Source organism: Dreissena polymorpha, chromosome 5 (assembly GCF_020536995.1).
Source record: "Dreissena polymorpha isolate Duluth1 chromosome 5, UMN_Dpol_1.0, whole genome shotgun sequence".
NCBI lineage: Eukaryota > Metazoa > Mollusca > Bivalvia > Myida > Dreissenidae > Dreissena > Dreissena polymorpha.
The window spans coordinates 84,384,009-84,405,388 of NC_068359.1; the positions used below are offsets into that span (position 1 = coordinate 84,384,009).

General features: G+C 34.6%; 1 long non-coding RNA gene across 1 annotated transcript; it reads left to right on the forward strand.

Annotated features, from left to right (window-relative positions):
- Nucleotides 1-9,334: 9,334 nt before the first annotated feature.
- On the forward strand, nt 9,335-20,049 carry LOC127882049 (uncharacterized). Its single transcript, XR_008050390.1, has 3 exons — nt 9,335-9,580; nt 15,043-15,127; nt 19,913-20,049. It is a non-coding gene; the product is annotated as an uncharacterized LOC127882049 (long non-coding RNA).
- Nucleotides 20,050-21,380: the final 1,331 nt, after the last annotated feature.

Consider the following 21,380-nt stretch of genomic DNA (forward strand, 5'->3'; position numbering starts at 1 on the left):
AAAAATTACAAACAATATAGATTTATCTATAACATAACATGTTAGAATTTTATCATGCATTTATAATCACTCATAATGAGATTTCAATATACAGTTACATGCATAGACAGTTTTTTTAAGCCAGTGCCTTTTCAATTCAGAAAATAAGCAAGATAAACCATAAAATTGGGAAAAATAGATAGTAAACCATAAAATGGAGAAAAATGAGGCATTATTAATGTGATTATAAATAACAGAATCACAATAATATTGTTTTTAAGTGCATGATTTAGTGCATTTTTAAATTTATATTATAAAATGCTGCTTGAATTTCTTTTTACCTTTCATATGTAAAAAAAGAAATATTATCTGCTAGTGCAAAATATGACTGGTCATTTCGTAGCAAAAATGAAGAAAATAAGTGCATTAAATAAATGAATTAATATTTTTGTATCTGGAATAGTTGTATTTTAAATCGATCCTCCACCCTATTATGGCCGAATAAGGGCTAAATTGCTTTCCAACTTGAAATGAAAAGGCATATTGGTTGATCGTGTAGCGTTTATGTGCAAAATTTAAGGGCCAATTGATAAAGCTTGTTGATGCCAAAACAGGTAATAATAATAATTTATTATCAGGTACATGTACACAAGCAAATAAGTATATTTAACCCTTTCAGTGCGGTAACCGAATTTTAAAGGCCTTTGAAAACAGTTTGGATCCAGATGAGACGCCACACAACGTGGCGTCTCATCAGGATCCAAACTGTTTGCTATTCTGATAGTATTCTTTGAAAAAAAATCGAAGAAAATGCTAATTTTAGAAATTCAGCAGACGACATTTTAGCAGACGACAAATTTCCCAGCATGCAAAGGGTTAAGATGCTTAAGGTGTGGAAGACTGATAATCAGGTTTGGTGTCCCTCAAACCCTAAGCGTCTTGTTATTTCTTATGCAGTTTGTATAGATAGTGCCACATCCTGACACGTAAAGCTTGTGCTTTGTTGGCAGCGTTAGTTAGTAAATATTGGTGTCAATGTTGACAGGGAAACATCCGACTGCATTCACTGTAAGTATTGATTTTTAAAGAATTATTTAACTGCAAAGTACAGTTTATAACTAGTCTGAATTTCGTCAAAAAAATGTCTTACATTTGAGCGTTCTTTAAAGGGATGGGAGGGGGGGGTTGATGTTCAAACATCCCAAACTGAAAGCACGCAAGCATTAGAAGAAAGTAAAACAGCAGTCTTCATTTGTTTATTTTGTGTTCCTCATAAATAACTTATTTCACTGCTTAACATTTCTTTTTTGATCAGCTGGCATGAATAACTGAGTAAGCAGCATTTTAGCAGTGATATAGTAAATTTTATTAGTCATATTAGCAAACTTTATTTCACACATATTGAAGGACGAGTGCATGTGTTTGCAGGACGAGTGCAAATTTAAGTGCACTCGTCCTGCAGTTTAGAAATATTTTTGTTTCCTGTAAGTTGCACACTGTTCAAAATTGTGAACAAATGACTTGTGACTGTTGGAAATTGTGAAAATAATTAATTGAGCATTGTTCAAATTTGTGAAAATATGAGTCTCAAACTGTTCAAATTTGTGATAGAAAAAAAGTCGCTAACTGTCAAAACATGTGAAAAAATGAGTTGCACACTTTTTAAAATACTGACAATTTGCATTGCAAATTCCTCTAATTAAAATACTGACCATTTGCATTGCAAATTCCTCAAATTTTTGCAAAAACAGCAATTGCTATTTATTAATTTAATAATAATCAGCGTTCTAGATAAGCTGCGTATCAGCGTAATATACGCATTCGAAATATCAAGATACGCTCAATTTATCATTTCCGTGCGTACATTTAAGCAAGCCAATCTGGACTTACGCTAATGCTGTAAATTCTTTGCGTACATGGTAAACAAAAAATAGAAACAGCTGATTGTCTTTAGCCAAAAAATGAGACTGGTTATCGTAAAAATTAGAGCTGGATTGTAGAAATAGTTAGCCAGTCGGTATGTATACTCTGTTTTATCTAGATGCATGGTAAATTTAGTATTGATTTTTTTACAGACAGTCAAGCGCTTATGTGTTTATTAAATTACATGAAGTGGTCAGCATGGCTTCTTCCAAGCCAACACAAATTACTTATCAAAGTACAATGGATCCTTTGTGTATGGCAAAAATTGTATTGAGTAATAAACTTGTACTGCCAATACTGAATGATTTAATTTCCTCTGTTTTCAAATCAAAAAGGAACCACTAAAATGCTAATAAAACTAGAAATGGCGCGGCAGAGGCCGACGCGTATCCCCACGCCGAATGTTTGACCTAGGTGTGCCCCAGGGTTGGTAATGGGGCCATGCATAGCTGAGATTGACCGTATTGTCATAAGAGAAGTTCATCATCAATTAAAAGTGAATTGGTGTAGAAATGAAGAAGTTATAGTAAAAGGCAATTTTGGGTGGGTGTGACATATGTGGGTAGGGCGCCCCAGGGTTGGTAATTGTGCCATGCATAGTTGAGATTGACCGTATTGTCATAAGAGAGGTTCAGTATCAATTTGAAGTGAATCGGTGTAGAAATGAAGAAATTATAGTAAAAGGCAATTTTGGGTGGGTGTGGTCTATGTGGGCGGGGCGCCCCAGGGTTGGTAATGGGGCCATGCATAGTTGAGATTGACTGTATTGTCATAAGAGAAGTTCAATATCAATTTGAAGTGAATCGGTGTAGAAATGAAGAAATTATAGTAAAGGCAATTTTTGGTGGGTGTGGTCTATGTGGGCGGGGCCCCAGGGTTGGTTATGGGGCCATGCATAGTTGAGATTGACCCTAATGTCATAAGAGAAGTTCAGTATCAATTTGAAGTGAATCCGTGTAGAAATGAAAAAATTATAGTAAATGGAATTTTTTGCTGGGTGTGGCCTATGTGGGCGGGCGCCCCAGGGTTGGGATTGGGGCCATGCATAGTTGAGATTGACCCTAATGTCATAACAAAAGTTCAGTATCAATTTGAAGTGAATCCGTGTAGAAATGAAAAAATTATAGTAAATGGAAATTTTTGGTGGGTGTGGCCTATGTGGGCGGGGCGCCCCAGGGTTGGGAATGGGGCCATGCATGGTTGAGATTGACCGTATTGTTATAAGAGAGGTCCAGTATCAATTTGAAGTGAATCGGTGTAGAAATAAAGAAGTAAATGTAAAATAACCTAAAAAAATGAGTGATAATTTCTGACGCGGCCCCACCCCAACTGCTATAACTTTTGACCCAGGGGTCAGATCAAAATTCCAAATAGTGCAGGGTCGCACATATGCTCATAGCTACCATGTTTGTAAGTTTCAAGGTTCTAGTGCTTTTAGTGTAGGAGGAGATAGTGGCCAGGACGGACGGACGGACAGACGGACGGACGGACGGCGGAGATAACCACAATATCCCCACCTTTTTTTCAACAAGCGTGGGGATAACAACTGTTGAAAGTTGGCAAAAAAGTTTTCCGTTGGCCACGGTGGTGGACAATAAGGACGAAGATCTTCTTAAATGTAATCTGCCAACAAGTTAAAATAACACGAAATTAAGAAACCTACTAATATGAAGGAATACAAATATAGTTAGTGGTTAATTGTGTTTAACATTATTAAAGTAGAGTGTCTGTACCCCGGCTATATTCTGGTTTTACTTTTAGCAAATTACTCTTCAACCAAGGCAAAATTTGACCATTTACCCCCATGATTTGAAAAGTGGGGGTATTTACCCCCATGGGTAAAAAATTATCTATAATACTCAATAATTGAGGGAAAAAAACAAGTCTATTATAAAAAAGTTTTCAGTTTAATGAAATTCGTAATTATTTTTTATTTAAAGTTGTTTACGGCCATTTCATATGCCTATATTTCTTTTTTTTTATAATGATATTGTGTGACACAGGTCCTAATTTAAGGACAACTTTTGTGTTTAAACTGTTAAACAAATTAACAGTATACTATATGCAAAGACTCACACTGGAAAAATTAATCATTAAATCTACCATGAATGGAAAGTAAACATTTGTCCCTCTATTTACATTGTTTTTTATCATGACAGAGGTTTTTTTTTTCTCTAATCCGTGATATTAAAGAAAATATGAAACTGATCAAACAGCGAAGCTCATTCTCGTATGGTATGAAATTACTGAGGGTGTATATCTCATACACCATCACTCACTTACTAAGGCTAGATTGGTCATTGTCGGCTCGGGTACTACTTACATGTACCCTGGGTACTCTAAAGTATACTTACATGTACCCCGGGTACGGAAAATATACTTAAACGTACCCGGTGATATGAGACTGTACCTGAGTTGTATATCCTCCCAAAATCCGATGTCGTAAAACACGCTACTGATTACCGTTAAACAATATTGTTTACCTTAAACAAACTTTTATTTTAAAATATCTGCATCATGCTAATTTTTATCCCCACACTTTTTGAAAAGCGTGGGGATATTGTGGTTATCTCCGCCGTCCATCTGTCCATCCTGGCCACTATCTCCTCCTACACTATATGCACTAGAACCTTGAAACTTACACACATGGTAGCTATGAGCATATGTGCGACCCTGCACTATTTGGAATTTTGATCTGACCCCTGGGTCAAAAGTTATGGGGTTGGGGCGGGGCCGGGTCAGAGATTTTCACTCATTTTTTTAGGTTATTTTACTATAATTTCTTCATTTCTACACTGGTTGTCTTCAAATTGATACCGAACCTCTCTTATGACAATGCTGTCAATCTCAACTATGCATGGCCCCATTACCAACCCTGGGGGGCCCCGCCCACATAGGCCACGTCCACCCAAAATTGCAGTTTTACTATAATTTCTTCATTTCTACACCGATTCACTTCAAATTGATACTGAACCTTTCTTATAACAATACTGTCAACCTCAGCTATGCATGGCCCCATTACCAACCCTGGGGCAACCCACCCACATAGGCCACGCCCACCCAAAAATTACTTTCACTATAATTTCTTCATTTCTACACCAATTCACTTCAAATTGATACTGAACCTCTCTTATGACAATACGGTTAATCTCAACTATGCATAGCCCCATTACCAACCCTGGGGCGCCCCGCCCACATAGGCCACGCCCACCCAAAATTGCCTTTTACTATAATTTCTTTATCTCTACACCGATGCCAGTGCTCCAGCTAGGATTTGAAAAGGGCAGGGGGGCTTTTTTGTCAAAAGGGCACTTTCATCGCGCAGTATTTTGTGAAAAGGGCACTTTCAACGCGCAGTTTTTTGTGAAAAGGGCACGTTCGAGCGCGCGGGTGTTTCTGGAATGCTTTCTATTGCATGTTAATTTATATGTTATAAATAATTGTATTATTCCCATTATTATTAAACTATTCAAATATAATGTCTACAATGAGGATTAAACTAATTACCATGTAATAAGAGATTAATGAATTATCATATGTAAAAAAAAAACTTCACACGATACAGTCATTGTAGTTTAATTGAAAAACGCATCTTACAATGTGAGATGAGTTCTGGGTTCAAGCCCCAGCAGTGGCCTATCAAGTGTGAAATACAGAGCCATTATGATTAAATATACACAGTTATTTCTTTAAATAATACAATTAAATATAAGCAATAATGTTAAAGGGGCATTGTTGCTTAGCCATTTTTGTAATTGTATTGTGATTTTTGGCCAACTTTGACATTGAATAACAGGGTTTATATACATTCCAAGCATAAATGCTTCTGAATTTGTAAAAAAAACAAACAAGTTGAAGTTTGCAGAATATTAAAAATTTGCAACTTTCTCATGTCTAAAAGTAAATGCCACTTAAAGTTTAAATTTTTGTACAAAATGACCCATTTTGTGCTGTCCATTATCGGTTAATGTTTTACGCTTTCAGGTTCAAAAGTGCTCATTCTGTAGCTTGTTTCAACCATAATCTATAATGCAGCCAAGTTTCAGCAGATTTGGCCCAGTGGTTTTGATTTTATACGCCGTGCCTAGCTTTAATTGAGTATTACTCACTGATTTATGGATAGAAAGAGAAAGTCACATGCTTGAGTACATTTCAACCCATGCGCATTGAACGTTTTTTGGCAAAGAAAAAACAGTGGAGCGATACAGGGCCATCATGGCCCTCTTTTCAAATGATACTTTTTGGTACCCCGGTATACTTTCAGGTACCCGATATTTCCTTATAAAAAAAATGGTACCCAAAATAGTTTGTACCCAATTTTTGTTCATAACCAATTGTTTTAGTACACACATTTTTTTTATAAGTGCCTGATAAAAAAAATTCTTTCAATAATTGAGATCATTGAAAAATTTAGTAAAAGCACAGCATTGATGTTCTTTAATGGTAATTTTTAGTGGAATAGTATGTTACAAATATAACAATTTATATTAATTACAACTATTGTATTAATGCATTTAGATTAGGTGACATCTTAAAAGGTGGATAGTCATTCATTAGATGAGATAAGCACATTCTATCATTGAAAAATATATAACACTTCTATGACTTACCATAGTAATATAAAGAAGCATAGAATCTGTTGCAGGTCATAAAATGAAAAACTGATGTTGAAGAAGCTATAAAAATATGTTTCACTGTCAGCACTGATAATTTCAAAATAAAATAAAATTCCCTAGGCTACCTACCTACCTACCCTAGTTTTTTTGGTGCAAATTTAAATATTATTAATATCATTTAGTTAAATTATTAAAATATCAATATGTGATTACATTTGCTAATTATATTATTTATAATGAAATAATGTGCAAGGACAGTGCAATTCTGTTTAAATTAGTCTATATTAGCTATAAGTAAAAATGAAAATTTCAGTGACATCCAATAATTGGATTATATACATATTAATGCATGAATTCCACCAAATGACCCTATTTTATTGGATTAAAAAACAACAAATAACTACAGTTCCACAACCCAGCCCAAGTTTACTTAAACTGAAATAATTCATCAATTGATCCTATTTTATTGGATTTAAAACAACAACATGTATAAGATACTCAGTGAGATTTTGAGAATATTCCATTTATTCCAATAGTACACCAAGATGCATTTACAAATGATTTAAATGCATTCCTTAAACAGTTTAACAAAAAAATATGAACTCTAAATCCAAAGAAAACAACAAACAAGCTGCTTCATAGATAAAGTTAATTAAAGATTTCATAAGGAATATAATCATTTTGATAATAAATCAAGATTATACTTCAACCAAACAATTATACATTTATTGGGGGGGGAAGCATCAGCACTAAAACTAAAATGGGGGAGGGAAATGCTTGTGGAAAAAACGTCATGGGGGAAAATGTCTGGTGAGGAAACATCTTGGGTGGGGGGGAGATCGTGCGTTAATCCTGCTAAGGGTGACAGTATTGTTAATGGGCCTTTAGAAATATAAAAGAAATAATTGAAGGAAAGTACTCATTGGTGTATGCCCAACCAGAAGCATTTCTGAGCACAACAATTGGAAGAGCAATATTGAGTACATTTCAAAAAGATATCATATAACTGTTTCATGCATTGCTGTTGATGAAGCCCACGTGATCATTGAATGGTAACTTTTCCAATTTTATACTTATTATATACTCTATAATCTAGCTCTTTTGTCATAAAATGGTTTTATTATCCAGCAGGTTTTGTGTTTAAACCTCACAAATTTTCTGAGACCTAAGTCCCATCATATAATCATCATCACAATCATCAGCAGCATTATCATATTCATTATCATCATCATTAGCAGCTGCATCATTGTGTTGTATGAGCAGAATTCAATACAAATAAAAACACAACGATTACAACTACTACTACTGCTAATACTACTAATTAATTAACTACTACAACAAGAACAACAATAACTACTACTACTACTACTAATACTACTATTACTACTACTACTACTATTACTTACCACGCATTTCCATGTGCAACATAATTTACCTTATTACAAAAAAAACATGGACTTTGCAAAATGACTGAAGATGCTCTAAAAAAAATGCAAATTCGAAACAAAACAACCTAAGCAATACATAATTAGGAAACACTACATTATTGAAACACTGATACCTAGTTCTGGCTACCAAAACTTTAAATGTCGCTTTTTATGATTTTTGACTGGTGCGACTTTCAAGGCGACTAGTAGTAGTACATGTCTGTCAATACTATATAAACTGTACGCTGAAGTTTCTTTAGCTCAATGTGACACCTTATGTACCAGTCCTTTTATGTACCAAGCCTTTTATGTACCACTTTGAAGCTTTATGTACCACCTATATATTATATAGGTGTTATAGTCCATTAATTCATAGCAGTATGAATGGGCAATAATTATCTGTGCAAACAACTTTGATTAATTTGACTCGAATGTTGATTTAGTCAAATTTGAGTTAATCAAATATTGTTCCCACTATAACATTGCAAATGCAATTCATTGTACTGAATCAATTTGTTCTTGCTATCAAAAAAGTTTTAGTAATTTGGAAAAAAAAATAAACATGAAAGAAGAGTACCAAAAGACTAAGCTAAGCATATTTATTAAATAGTTAAACATGCTGTTAATGTATCTTTTTGTTTATACATTCATAAACTATTCTGGTTATGAATACATTTAGTAAATTATATAAAAATGAGCATAAACATTGAATGGAAAACATACAATATTATGTTAAGAAAAACAAAGCTGTAAAAATCCTACCTGTTTTACTTTGAGTTTGATATTGCGATTAGCACATTTAGCATTTTCAGTATCTACTGATCAATAAATATATGAAAGTGCCAAATGTTCATGATGAGACATGATGATACCATGACGACCTCCTTCAAATGTTTAATCCATTAACTTCCATTTGATTTCATCCCTAAATAATCCTCTCACAAATAACATGTATGTTAGATTCCTTGCAATGTTCACATCCGTTTATTTTGAATCGATGACGTCCTCAAAATTCAACAGGACTGCAGGTATTAAATTGTAAATATGTATTTATTATTTCGAAGATAACCGTCATTGCAACGTGATTAGTGAATATTACATCGATAGGCTGGCATGAATAGTAGCTCCTTTTGAAGCACAAACTGCATCCAAGAATATATCATGGCTGACCCGGTTTGATGAGGCCTGTTTTTGATAATAATTAATTACTATTTTTACTTCCGTGTTCATAATGTTTACGGGCGCCATGCTGGAAATAGTCCGTTTCCCACAATGCTAAGCGCGCATTTACAGCGTTGACACATTGGGTCTATACCGGGAAAAACCACGCGCCAGTTTTGGCGCCTTACGTCATCCCTCCGAAATTTTCATTGGCCAATTCATATGTAAACGTCATTGTATTCGCAAAAAAAGCGGTAAACTTTAAAAGCCAGACATTCAGGGCAAAGCGCGAAAGTAATATGTCTCGGATATTGGGAAAAAAAACGCGCGTGTTAGTCAGTTAAATAGTTAGATAGTTACTCATTTTGTTTAAAGTTCATAAATTTATATTGAAAAGTGTAAGGCAATAATAACTTAAACGGACTAATTGCAAGATCTTCCACAAAGTGACCAACGGACTGTCAGATACTAACGGTAAGAAAACATGCAGTTTATTGTCAATATTAACAAAAATCTGCGCAGATTTATTGGCTTTACGTGCAGATTTAAAAGGTTAAAATTTATTTCATATACCATTTCAGCGAAGTTGTAATTAAAAGCTACAAACTTTTTTTAAAGCTTGGCTTATTTGAACTTGCATTTTGCATGCATCTCGGTAGGGATACAAACATTAGCACACTGGGGGTGTTTACTTCAAAGTTAATAAATACACGAGTGAATATGTATTTTTATATCACATTTATTAATATATTATACTGGGACAGTATAATAACACTCATAAGTTTGTTTACATTTTAATGGAAAATCAACACTCAACCGTCAATACTTTTATTTCTGACACAACGTCGTACTATTTTTAATATCACAAACCTCTGTGATTAAACAAAATTTAATTATATGTATGTGTATTACGATTGAATGAAACCTATATATTATTAATATTAGCAACCCCAGCAGATCTTATCTTATCAGTGAAAGATCTAAGAAAATCAGCTAATCTGCATAGTGGTTCCATTGCAAGTTATTTTTATAAAGTATCTTAAATAAAATCAAAATAATATAAATGCAGATTGAAAGAAAAATAAATTCTCTTTAATATGATATAAATTTTAATAATATTTAGTTTATATTCGCTGCTTAACAATCTATATTGGATTCAAGTACAACGTCTGTGCAAAGACCTATCAATATACATATATTGTATATTGATAGGTCTTTGGTCTGTGTCCCATTTCCTTTGTTTACTGCATTTTCGAGTACCTGCGCTGACACCCGGTTGTTTACAACACATTTGCGACCTGACAAGGTCATTTGAATATTAATGAATGATATATTTATGTTCACCAATGAAAAACGTTTCCGATGATATTCGCGAAATTGTGCTATGTTAATTCTACGCGACGAAAAGTAGTCCAAAAGTCTATGAAAGTTTCTTCAAAATATAATGTTTTTTTATTATTTTGCATAGAAAATCACAAAATATTAGCTCTGATGTTTCTTTTGGTACCAGAATTATAAATTGGAAACGATATAAAGTACGTTGCATTTAACATTAAAAAGCACGTGTTTGGGAATTTTCAACTAGGCCAGAGGTCGAAATAGCGGCGCCATATTGGAAAATTCGATTAAGCTGGTAGCGTGATCGATAACCGTGATTTCTTCAACAATTACTTTATATAAACCTAGAAAAACGATAGCAATCAAATTGTAAGTTATTTTTTATTTTAATTATGTTATTTTGTATGTTGATTTCCCTTTATTCATTACAAGACAGACGATCAAATTTCATTCAGATTGGTCGTGTGGAAATTCGTACTGAGTTTCAACAGTCTGCTGTCAAAATGCCTCTATTTATTGCATTTATGTTGCGTTTTATTGCCCAGTGTCTAGTATCCAGTGTGTTTTATCCCTAAATGTAATGCATGATTAATTATTATGTTGGTCAGTACAAAAGGCCTACTGAAAACCGCCGACGGCGTCTTTGTTTTATTGCTCAATCAAGCAGCGATAATATCTTTAGATAAGCACGTGTCGTCTGTCAAAACCATTATTTTATATGTCAGTAAATATATAGAGGATATTTGTTGGATCCGGTGGATTATCGATTTTAATTCACGAGTGATCATAGAAAATAATATTTTCACGAGTGGCGCAGCCACGAGTGAAAATATATGTTTTCTATGATCACGAGTGAATTAAAGTCGATAATCCACCGAATCCAACAAATTTTCTTTTTATTTAATGCATTTTTCACAGTTTATATACATTGTTCAAGAGTTTAACTAACGAATTTTGCTGGGATAATGACGTCATTTCGTCAAAAAAATGACGTCATTTCACAGTAAACAATGAAAATTATCGATAATTCTCACTGATAATTTTCACTGTTTGAAACAGTGAAATTATCAGTTTTAATTCACTGATATTTCTCTATAAACCACCGGAAAGCATTAAATAAATCGAAGTAATTCTCGTAAATGATCTCGGAAATGGGACTTGCTTTAAACTTTATTATTACGATATTAATTTTCATAAGATAAATGAGAACCAAACAAACATACACAGACAACATAAAATATAAATAATTATGACAAATTAAATGGAAAAAAAAGCGGTTTATTTTCGAAAAATCACTTTTACTTTCTCCCAAATTTCCAGAAAATGACTTGTACATATTGCATAAAATTTAAATATAGATGACGCTGTTAATTGGTCGTTGTAAAAGAATATTCATGAACTGCACACGGCACTTTGTGTGCAATCAGATACAGTACAATAATTGTTGCAATATTTAACGAACTAAAAAATGATAATGATACAGCGTTTATTTTATTCAAGGAAATGTATAAATCATTTGCAAGATACCCCGATACTTAAATTGAAATTCAATACGAAGCTTTTACATCGTTAGCTGCGCTAAGCAGTTTTTGTGTTTAAATAAATACACTCACGCCTATTTTCGCACGCTTTTTGTCCAAACAAAGACTTGGCACGAAAATATCATGGGCATATACATGTATTTATTTCTGGCTACAATTTGTAACAGAACATTAACTGTACACGATGCGCGCACACCACATTAATTTATTTACGCGTGTTGGACTACCCTTGTACCGATTGGACACCTATTTGATCAGATCTTTAAATATAAACATATGCCGAAATTCATGTGATACTTTAGAAAAATGTCCGATGTTTGTGTTAATGAGTTTTTTAAGCACTTTGTCGTCAATATCAATCAGAATTTGCATTTGAAAATGGACATTGGGAATATACGGGATTATCGCAGGGCTCAACATTAACTGAAAAACCATTACCAGTACTTACAAAATCTACTTGCCCTGAACGTAAAGCTGCTTGCCCAAACATGAAATATCACATTAACTGTAAATCTCATAATTTTTAATAAAGATCAAGATGATACACCACAAAACCTTTTTTCTTTTGAACATTTAACAAAATGATTACTGCAATTAAAGTCTAAATTAAATGCTCTTTGTTCTTTTTTGCACTTGCCCGGGCGGACAACTAGATTATAAAATAACTTGCCCGGACCCAACTTTTACTTGCCAGGGGCAATAGGACAACTGTTAATGTTGAGCCCTGTTATCGGGTAATGGATAGACAAGGACAAATTCGCATGTATGCGGTAATCGATAGAGACGGTAATAAATGCATGTATCGGGGAATCGATAGACTCGGGATTACACGCATCTATCGGGGAAAGGGTTAAATAAGTCTGTGGTATAACATTTTTCTTTATATAAACCCATGCAAAACAAACACTGCCCAAACACAAGTTACAGCAACATTTTTGGCCGAGCTAAAATAGAGCCATGGGTATTTCATTTAATTCTTTAATTGTATTAAATGACGATTGAACTACAACTTTCTTACAAGGCTCTGAGCATTCAGTTGCAGATTTTGTGATTGACAGCCCTGGCATTACTTCTGTTGCTGTTACATTTTGCTGCGTAGTACGAGCCTGTATGTTCAGGGTTACTCGCGGCAGTAATTTCGGAAGATTCTGAGCGTTTCGAAAACATCGATGATGTCGTTACACATCCTTTAGCGTTTATTTTTCGTGTTTTTTAATATTATATTTACTAATGTGCGAAGCCATGATTGAAAATAAGTGTCTACAGATATGGTATAGAATGTGTATTGTGCGGCTCTAAATACTCTTTTGTATAATGCGGAACAGTTCGAACGTCATCGCTGAGTGTAAATGCATCCGGCAAATACACCAAAAATTCTGTGTCACTAAAGGTTTTATTACGTTGCGAAGGAAGGGAAGTCACTCTTTCGATATAAATTATGTTTACTTTTTAAGGTTTTGGAAGATTATCTATTTTGGAATTAGGAAAAACGCAATCAATATTCGATTGGGAACGGGTCTGTTTGCTTTGGGAATGCCTCCGTTTCCCGGAGGCGCAGACAGTGCTGAAAAACCCCTGCTGTCGGTTGATATTTTAAAATATTTTATGAATAACCTCAGTAATTTTGCGGCGTCGCTTTGCAAAAACGGTAACAACATATTTTATAAAAGTTCATATCAATATCAATATTGAACACATTAACAAAGTAGACATACCGTTGTAATCAGAAATCATTGAACTACTCGAAAAAGTATAAAACTCAAAATCCAAATATTTTACCATAAGGTGGATTTTGTCACATCGCAGTATCATATCACATGTCATGCCAGTATATATATATATATATATATCACTTGACAACTTTGGTTGCGAGCACCGGTTCCACGTGCTTTAAACTGCTTCTTGCCATTTATGCAACTGTATAATTCCCAATATTTTATTTCTTCCTTGAACACTCTATTTGGACACCTACTTTTAGCAGCTGCAAGACAACGCGAACTGCGTCTGTACATTTGAATTTTGTTAGCACTTTGATATTGTTCTATTTTACTCTGGAGACTTAGAAAAGAGGGAAATTGTTCCCCAACTCGAAAAGAGACGGCCACCATACTGTATGCTGGTATGTGCTCATATTGCACTCAATTTGTAATTAAAGGTAATAACCATTTCCAAAAATGCGCTAAAGCACGTCAGAAAGCACATTAAAGACACTGTTGGTCCTATTGAAGACAATTTAAATGTTCACACTTACCTTAAATTGTTTGCAGAAAGTAACTTCCATAAAGGCAATTACTAACTGTACACGTGGAAAACAGACGTTGTTTCAGTTCGGTAGATGTTTCAAAGTTTGACACGCTGAGTACACGCACATGCAAACTACCGAAGTTGTAAAGCCTTACCGTGTGTAAAGTTTGCCTTTGTTCATTTTAATATCTTAAAGTTCAATCGAATCAGCAATTAATACAAATAATTAAAGTTATTATATAAAAGTTCTTCAAATCAGCAATTCCTCCAAATACTTCAATTTAATTTAAAATGATACATTTCGAGGCAGAGCATTTTATTTAACAACGTAAGTATAATACATTCAGTATTGAAATACAGAAAGGTAATATTTTTTGTCTTATCATAAGATTATTTATTTTTTTAACAATTATTAAATTAAAATGCTCCCATCCGCGAGACGACAACGCTTTCACTATGTACAGAAGCAGTTATAGATTATACCATAACCGGTGTTACTCGGTTATTATTGCTGACCTGAACAATGTAAACAAACAAGTCCTCTCGACCGGATAAATTGCATTTGATTTAAAATTAATGTAAATACTTTGTTGTTATTGATCTAACATACGTGTGGAACAATTTAACTATGAAAAAGGGCATATAATATGTGAAAACGGGAGGTCCGTACCTGTAGCAAAACCCTAGTGGTTTTGGCTAGAAGTACGGATCCATACCCCTAGAACGAGATTCTAGAGGTACGGATCCATACCTGTAGTCACTTCCTAAACAGTTGTACATGTAGATATAAACCCATATTTTTTTTCTCAATAGATTCAAAACAATTATGAATAACAACAGAACTGGAAATACCCGCGGGCGTGGGAGACCAAAGAAACGACAGTTTCAACAGAAAAAGGTATGAATACTTACCTTAATACTTACTTACTTGACAACAGCGCTTTATCTGTTTAGTGTAGCGGCCCTGGCCCCCTCACTCTGGAATAAATTAGTTGCTCATTTAAAAAAAAATTAGCCAAATTTTCCTTATTGAAATAAGCAAACACGTGTTGTTTTCTGAATGTTATAAGTAGTGTAAATGACATTTTGTTAAATTTTCAGGAGAAGCTAAAATCTGTTTTATTAACATAATAAATACTTTTGAGTATTTCAATTTTATTATCAGTGTTATAGTAAAATTTGTAAAACAAAACACAACTACAAATTGAGATATCATTAAAAACAATACGAAGTTAAGAAAGAAGCATTTACCATAATTTTATCACTGAAATATTTTGAATGCAAAAAGTAGCATAAGTGCTCTTAATGTATTTCGGAAAATATGCTCTCCTGAAAAATATACAAAATGTTAGTTACAGAAGTTATTACATTCTGTACACGATATGATTGTCTTCACTTAATATGTAGACTTTTTTCTGAATACTTGAAATATGTGTTGATTGATTTTTTTTTAATGATAATAGAAAATTAAACTATTTACATTTATTATGCACCCCGTCGAAGAAGAGGGGGTATATTGTTTTGCACATGTCGGTGGGTCCGTCCGTCGGTTCGTCCACCAGATGGTTTCCGGACGATAACTCTACAATGCTTAGGCCTTGGATCATGAAACTTCATAGGTACATTGATCATTACTGGCAGATGACCCCTATTGATTTTCAGGTCACTTGGTCAAAGGTAAAGGCCACAGTGAGTGAGTGACTCTAAATAGTAAAATGGTTTCTGGTTGATAACTCAAGAATGCTTACGCCTAGGATCATCAAACTTCATAGGTACATTGATCATGACTGGCCGATGACCCCCATTGATTTCCAGGTCTCTAGGTCAAGGTCACAGTGACTGGACACAGTAAAATGGTATCCAGATGATAACTCAAGAATTCTTATGCCCAGGATCATGAAACTTGGGAACAGGAACATTGATCATGACTAGCAGATGAACCCTAATCATTTTCAGGTCACTAGGTCAAAAGTCAAGGTCACAGTGACTCTTAATAGTAAAATGGTTTTGGGATGATTACTCATCAATGCTTACGCCTAAGATCATGAAACTTCATAGGTACATTGATGATGACTGGCAGATGACCCCTGTTAATTTTCAGGTCACTAGTAATATACCTGCTTTATGTTCCCAAAACATACAAGTTGTATCAATCAGTAAAATTTATCTGCACCAGGGCCCTCACATTACTTTTGGGGAAGGGGTCCGCAGCCCTTAGGAGGTGGAATTTTCGCGGCGTTTCCCTTTTTGGGGGATTTTTTACTTACTCTCTCATTATTTCATTTGTACATGTTTGCACTATATTCATTGCATATTTCATAATTTAGTATGTTTGAAAAAATTAAATTGAAATAGATTTGAGATATAATAATCAGGAGACACATCTTTCTATTAAAAAAAAAACATTTTTTTTTTTTAAGGGGAATTTTTTCCCCAAAAGGGGAAAAAAGTATACTTTTCAGGTGGGGGACTGCCGCCGAAATTCGGCGGCAGATTTGATAGATTGAGGGCCCTGTGCACAGAAATAATTCCCGTATTACACTACTAACAAGTTTTCCAATTCCATATAACCATACTAGCCGGACTACTTTAATGAAGTAACTTTGAAAAAAGAAAATTATAAGAGCATTCATTCTTCGTTAATTATGAATGCTTAAACTCATTTTTTATTCCCCCGAAGGAGTGCATAATTATAGTGCACTGTCTGTCCGTCTGTCCTTCCGTCACACTTTTACGTTTAGATTTAAAATTTCTTATAATTTGTATGTAACTTCACATTTAACCTTCACAGTTGGTATGCATGTGTATATGGACAAGGCCTTTCCATACACACACAAATTTTGACCCCTTTGACCTTGACCTTGAACTTAGGGTCCGTGTTTAGCTTTTAAAATCTTGGTTTAGGTTTCGAAAAAGTGTTGAATGTTATAAGTAATGTAACCGACATTTTTATACATTTTCACTTTTAAGCTCACTTGATTGCTCAGGTGAGCTTTTGTGATTGGTTCTTGATCCGTCGTCTGTCCGTCCGTCGTCCGTCCACATTTGATTGTAAACAGTCTAGAGGCCACATTTTTTGTCCGATCTTCATGAAACTTGGTCAGAACATTTGTTCCAATGATGTCCTGATTGAGATTGAAACTGGGTCATGCTGGGTCAAAAAGTAGGTCAAAAACAAGAAAAACCTTGTAAACAGACTAGAAGTCACAATTTTGCCCAATTATCATGAAGTTGGTGAAAACATTGGTTTTATTGATATCTCGGACGAGTTCGAAAATGGTCCAGATCAGTGAAAAATCATGGCCCCCAGTGCAGTCTTTCCGAAATACCGTCGGTCCTCGGATTGTTCTGGTAATAATTTGGAAAATCCGGAAATGATTCTAATATTGACAGACCTGGTGTCCGGTAGTAAAACTATGGCGAAATTTGGAATTCCACAAGCTATTTCCAGAAAAGTTTCTAGGCAAAAGAGGCAATATACCGAGTTATTTATGAATACTCCAATCATGTAAAACATTTTTTCATTTGTTGCATTTAGAATGACGTACAGTACAGGCAACGTGTACTTTGACAAACGCCACTCGTTGCGGTGTTCATTTACGGTGTTCGCTTACCAAACGACCCCCGCGATGGGTGTTCAGATCAAATATTCGCTGGGGCTGTTTTCCATAAGGTGGAAATAATGTTTTTTACCAAATTTTCGAAATTGACATTACAACACGTGTCATTTTCTGAATGTAAAAAGTAGCGTTACTGACATTTTGTTATATTTTGAAGAGAAGCAAAAAAACTGTTCAATTAAAATATAAATTTTTCGTATTCAAATTTTGTAATAGTATTATTATAACACTTGAAAAACGAAAAAAAACTCCAAATTGATGTCTTTATTTTTAATTAAAAAATTAAACAAGGAGCAGTAATTATATCATAATTTCAACACTGAAATATTTTGAATTCAACAAATAACGTAAGTGCTCTTACTGTATGTCAGAAAATATCGGAAAATATATATTCTTGAACAATTCACAAAATGTCAGTTACCCTAGTTATGACATTCAGTAGATGATATGTCTTCCGATGGAGACGGCTCTTGTTTTTAAATTAAATGATTCAATTTTGTATATAATAAAAGGAATGTTACGCAAGTCAATTGTTACAAGTGCTTGTATCAGTCTCGTGGCTTGCGCTTTGATTGTAACCAACTTGTATTGCAAGCCGAAAGAAAAAAATGCGAGTTAAAATTTTAACAACTTGCAATTTTTTTGCAAGTTGATAAAAAAGTAAATTATTGGAGTCCTGAGTCTGACATGCTACGCACTTGTACCAGAGCTCCAGATAACATTTTGGTCAAATTCTTATTTTGCCCCCTATTTTAAAATTAATTATTATTTTATCCCCTATTTCTAAAATTTTATCTTACATAACTCCTTATTTGTTAAATTAATTAGTTCAAGCCAGGGCTATTGCTGTTGTCCATGGCTCAGCTGTTCTCCCGGACAATGAACCTGAAGGTTTTTAACCGATTCAGATTCACAGTCCATTTACGCATGAGCTTATAGGTTCATGAATTATTGACAAAACCATGCTTGGTTATTGGTTCTTGAGAATCTGGTTGAATGAATTCATGTGGTGTGAATTTTTTACACATAAAGGCTTTTTTTGCTTCCGAAGCTTCAATACACCCCTTAAGTCGCCTTCTTTTGATTTTTTATGTAATGACCATTGGAAATCGGAAGAAAAGGCCCCCAAATTTTTAAGGAAAGAAACACCTGACATGGGTGTGGTTTTCAATTATGTCGACCAAACATGTCCATGAAGGTGCTCCGTCTACCATGAATAGTCGCGTCGATAATACAGTTTGAGATGAGAGCAGCGCGTCCGTTAGCTTTTAAAGTTGGGAAGTCCTGAATTCCAAGCCTAAAATTTTGGACGTCCCAGACATAAATTTCAAAGTCCCACTGTTAATTTTAGGATTTAGAATTTTAATACACGGTACATGTTCCAACTCTATCCTATTACCCGCGATCATCCAGTAGTATTACGATTCTATTTTCACAACCCATAAATACGGACATAGTTGACGTCTGCTACCCATCCGCCATTATACCACACGTTGAATTATGGGATGGGTGGAATTCCCATTGACATGCGTTAATCACGTGACGCGATTTGAGAGAAACTAGCGAAGATATTTCGTCAATTGCAGTCCATGTCATTACCATCTGCTAACAAATCAGAAATAAATAAATAAAATACCGGAGAAAATCGGTACCAAAATGAACATTTCCGAAATGCCGAATTCGTTCTCAAATGATCGCGCACGCGAACAAATTTTCGTAAATTGATAATTTGTCGGTTTATTTGCTATCTCCAGAGCCGAGATTTCATCGCATTGGCGATCAGGGGATGGGTTTATTATGCAGACTGCTTATTTTCAAATGCGTATAATCAAAGTATTATCCAAAAAATCAGGATTTTACTATTCACGGAAAGTTACGAAAATTCTAGCAACAAAAACATTTCTCGTGTATTTCGTGTACAGATGAAAATCATGCAAAATTAGACTTCATGCACAACGTAACGTCATTCTTCCCGCGGGAAAGCGTGGACTCTAATATTTGATTGCTGAATAAAAACTTCGTAATGCAGAGGTCGCTTATATTGCTAATATTATTGTATACAGCTTCACGTGGGGTCGGCGTGTATTCGGTTGCCTGAGAACTGATTGGCTGATGCGCTTACCAAGAAGACTTTGATTGAGAGCTGGAAAAATCAATATTGGCCACTCGCTGAGAAAATCATTGAAAACAGTAGCTCTTGTGCGGAGTAAAACGGTCTGAATAACCCCATTTACTGTTGACATTTGAACGTGTTGTGTATTAGAAAATAGCGTACATTCATGCGGATTATCGGACGTCCCAAGGGACTTCCACCATTTGCATAATTGACGTACGACTGCCAATTTCGGGCGTAATTTACGCCAGGACGTCCACTAACGGAAGCGCTGTGAGAGTAGACAATGATGCACATGAAAGCTTTCCAAGTCTTGAGTTGACATTTTGAATGAAGATTACTGTGTTGATGTGCATGGTTGCTTTGTGGATTATCAAAATGAAAGAGACTTAGTATTAAATGCTGCTAAAATCTTATCTCACAGAGTGCAATTGGAATTATTCATGTTTATTTTATGCTTTCCGATGGTTTATAGAGAAATATCAGTGAATTAAATCTGATAATTTCACTGTTTCAAACAATGAAAATTATCCGTTGAAAATTAATATTGCAGGAAGGAAGACCAGATGATGTTTTTAAAAAGGATAAGTATATGGTTGCTCAGTCTACCACACAGGAAAGTATAGAAAAATCCAATGCTAATACAAATGTAAATAAAACAACAACAAAAATTTTAACTTTACAAAATTGCTTACTCTTGGCCCAATTAATGTTTTGTCCGTCACAACTGACTTTGGTCTACAGGATTCTGTTTTTGGACCCTGGGAGTATAAAAATGATCATAACTGCATCGTAAAGTATACCATTCAAGGCTCAGACATCAGTCATTCAATTCGCCTTGATAACATGTTAACAAGAGGAATACCAACTACTGAAAGATCATCCCTCGCTTTCCGTTGGTATTCATGGATTCGTTTGAAGGCCATTGCAAATCAAAAAAACTTACCAATAAACTCAGTGCTGACAAATGAGGGTCAATTTCTTTCACTTCTACACGAAGTAAATCTTTATTACACTAAATGTTCAAAAGCTTGTAGAGATGAAGGCTTAGAGCCAAATCGTGGACCACAATCCCATGAAGATGCTTGCAATTTAGAGCGCCTTCATTATTATGGAAAGGGCACAATAAAATACTACAGAAAAACAACTTTCTTGCAGCTAGTTGCAAAAAGATATGGAGAAAATGTAAAGGCTGAATATTTGGTAAACCCACTACACGACTCATAAGTTGCACAGACTATGAGGAAATATTAAGGGACGTTCATTCAGAAATTATCCACAATTATTCAAGACACGAAAAGTTGTAAAGAACTTTGCTGGGCCTCAATGTAATGAGGATCGTCCTAATAATGAAAGGATCAACTTTGATGTCAAATTTACATCTTCCTCTTCTAAGGGCAAAACAGGAACTTAAGACC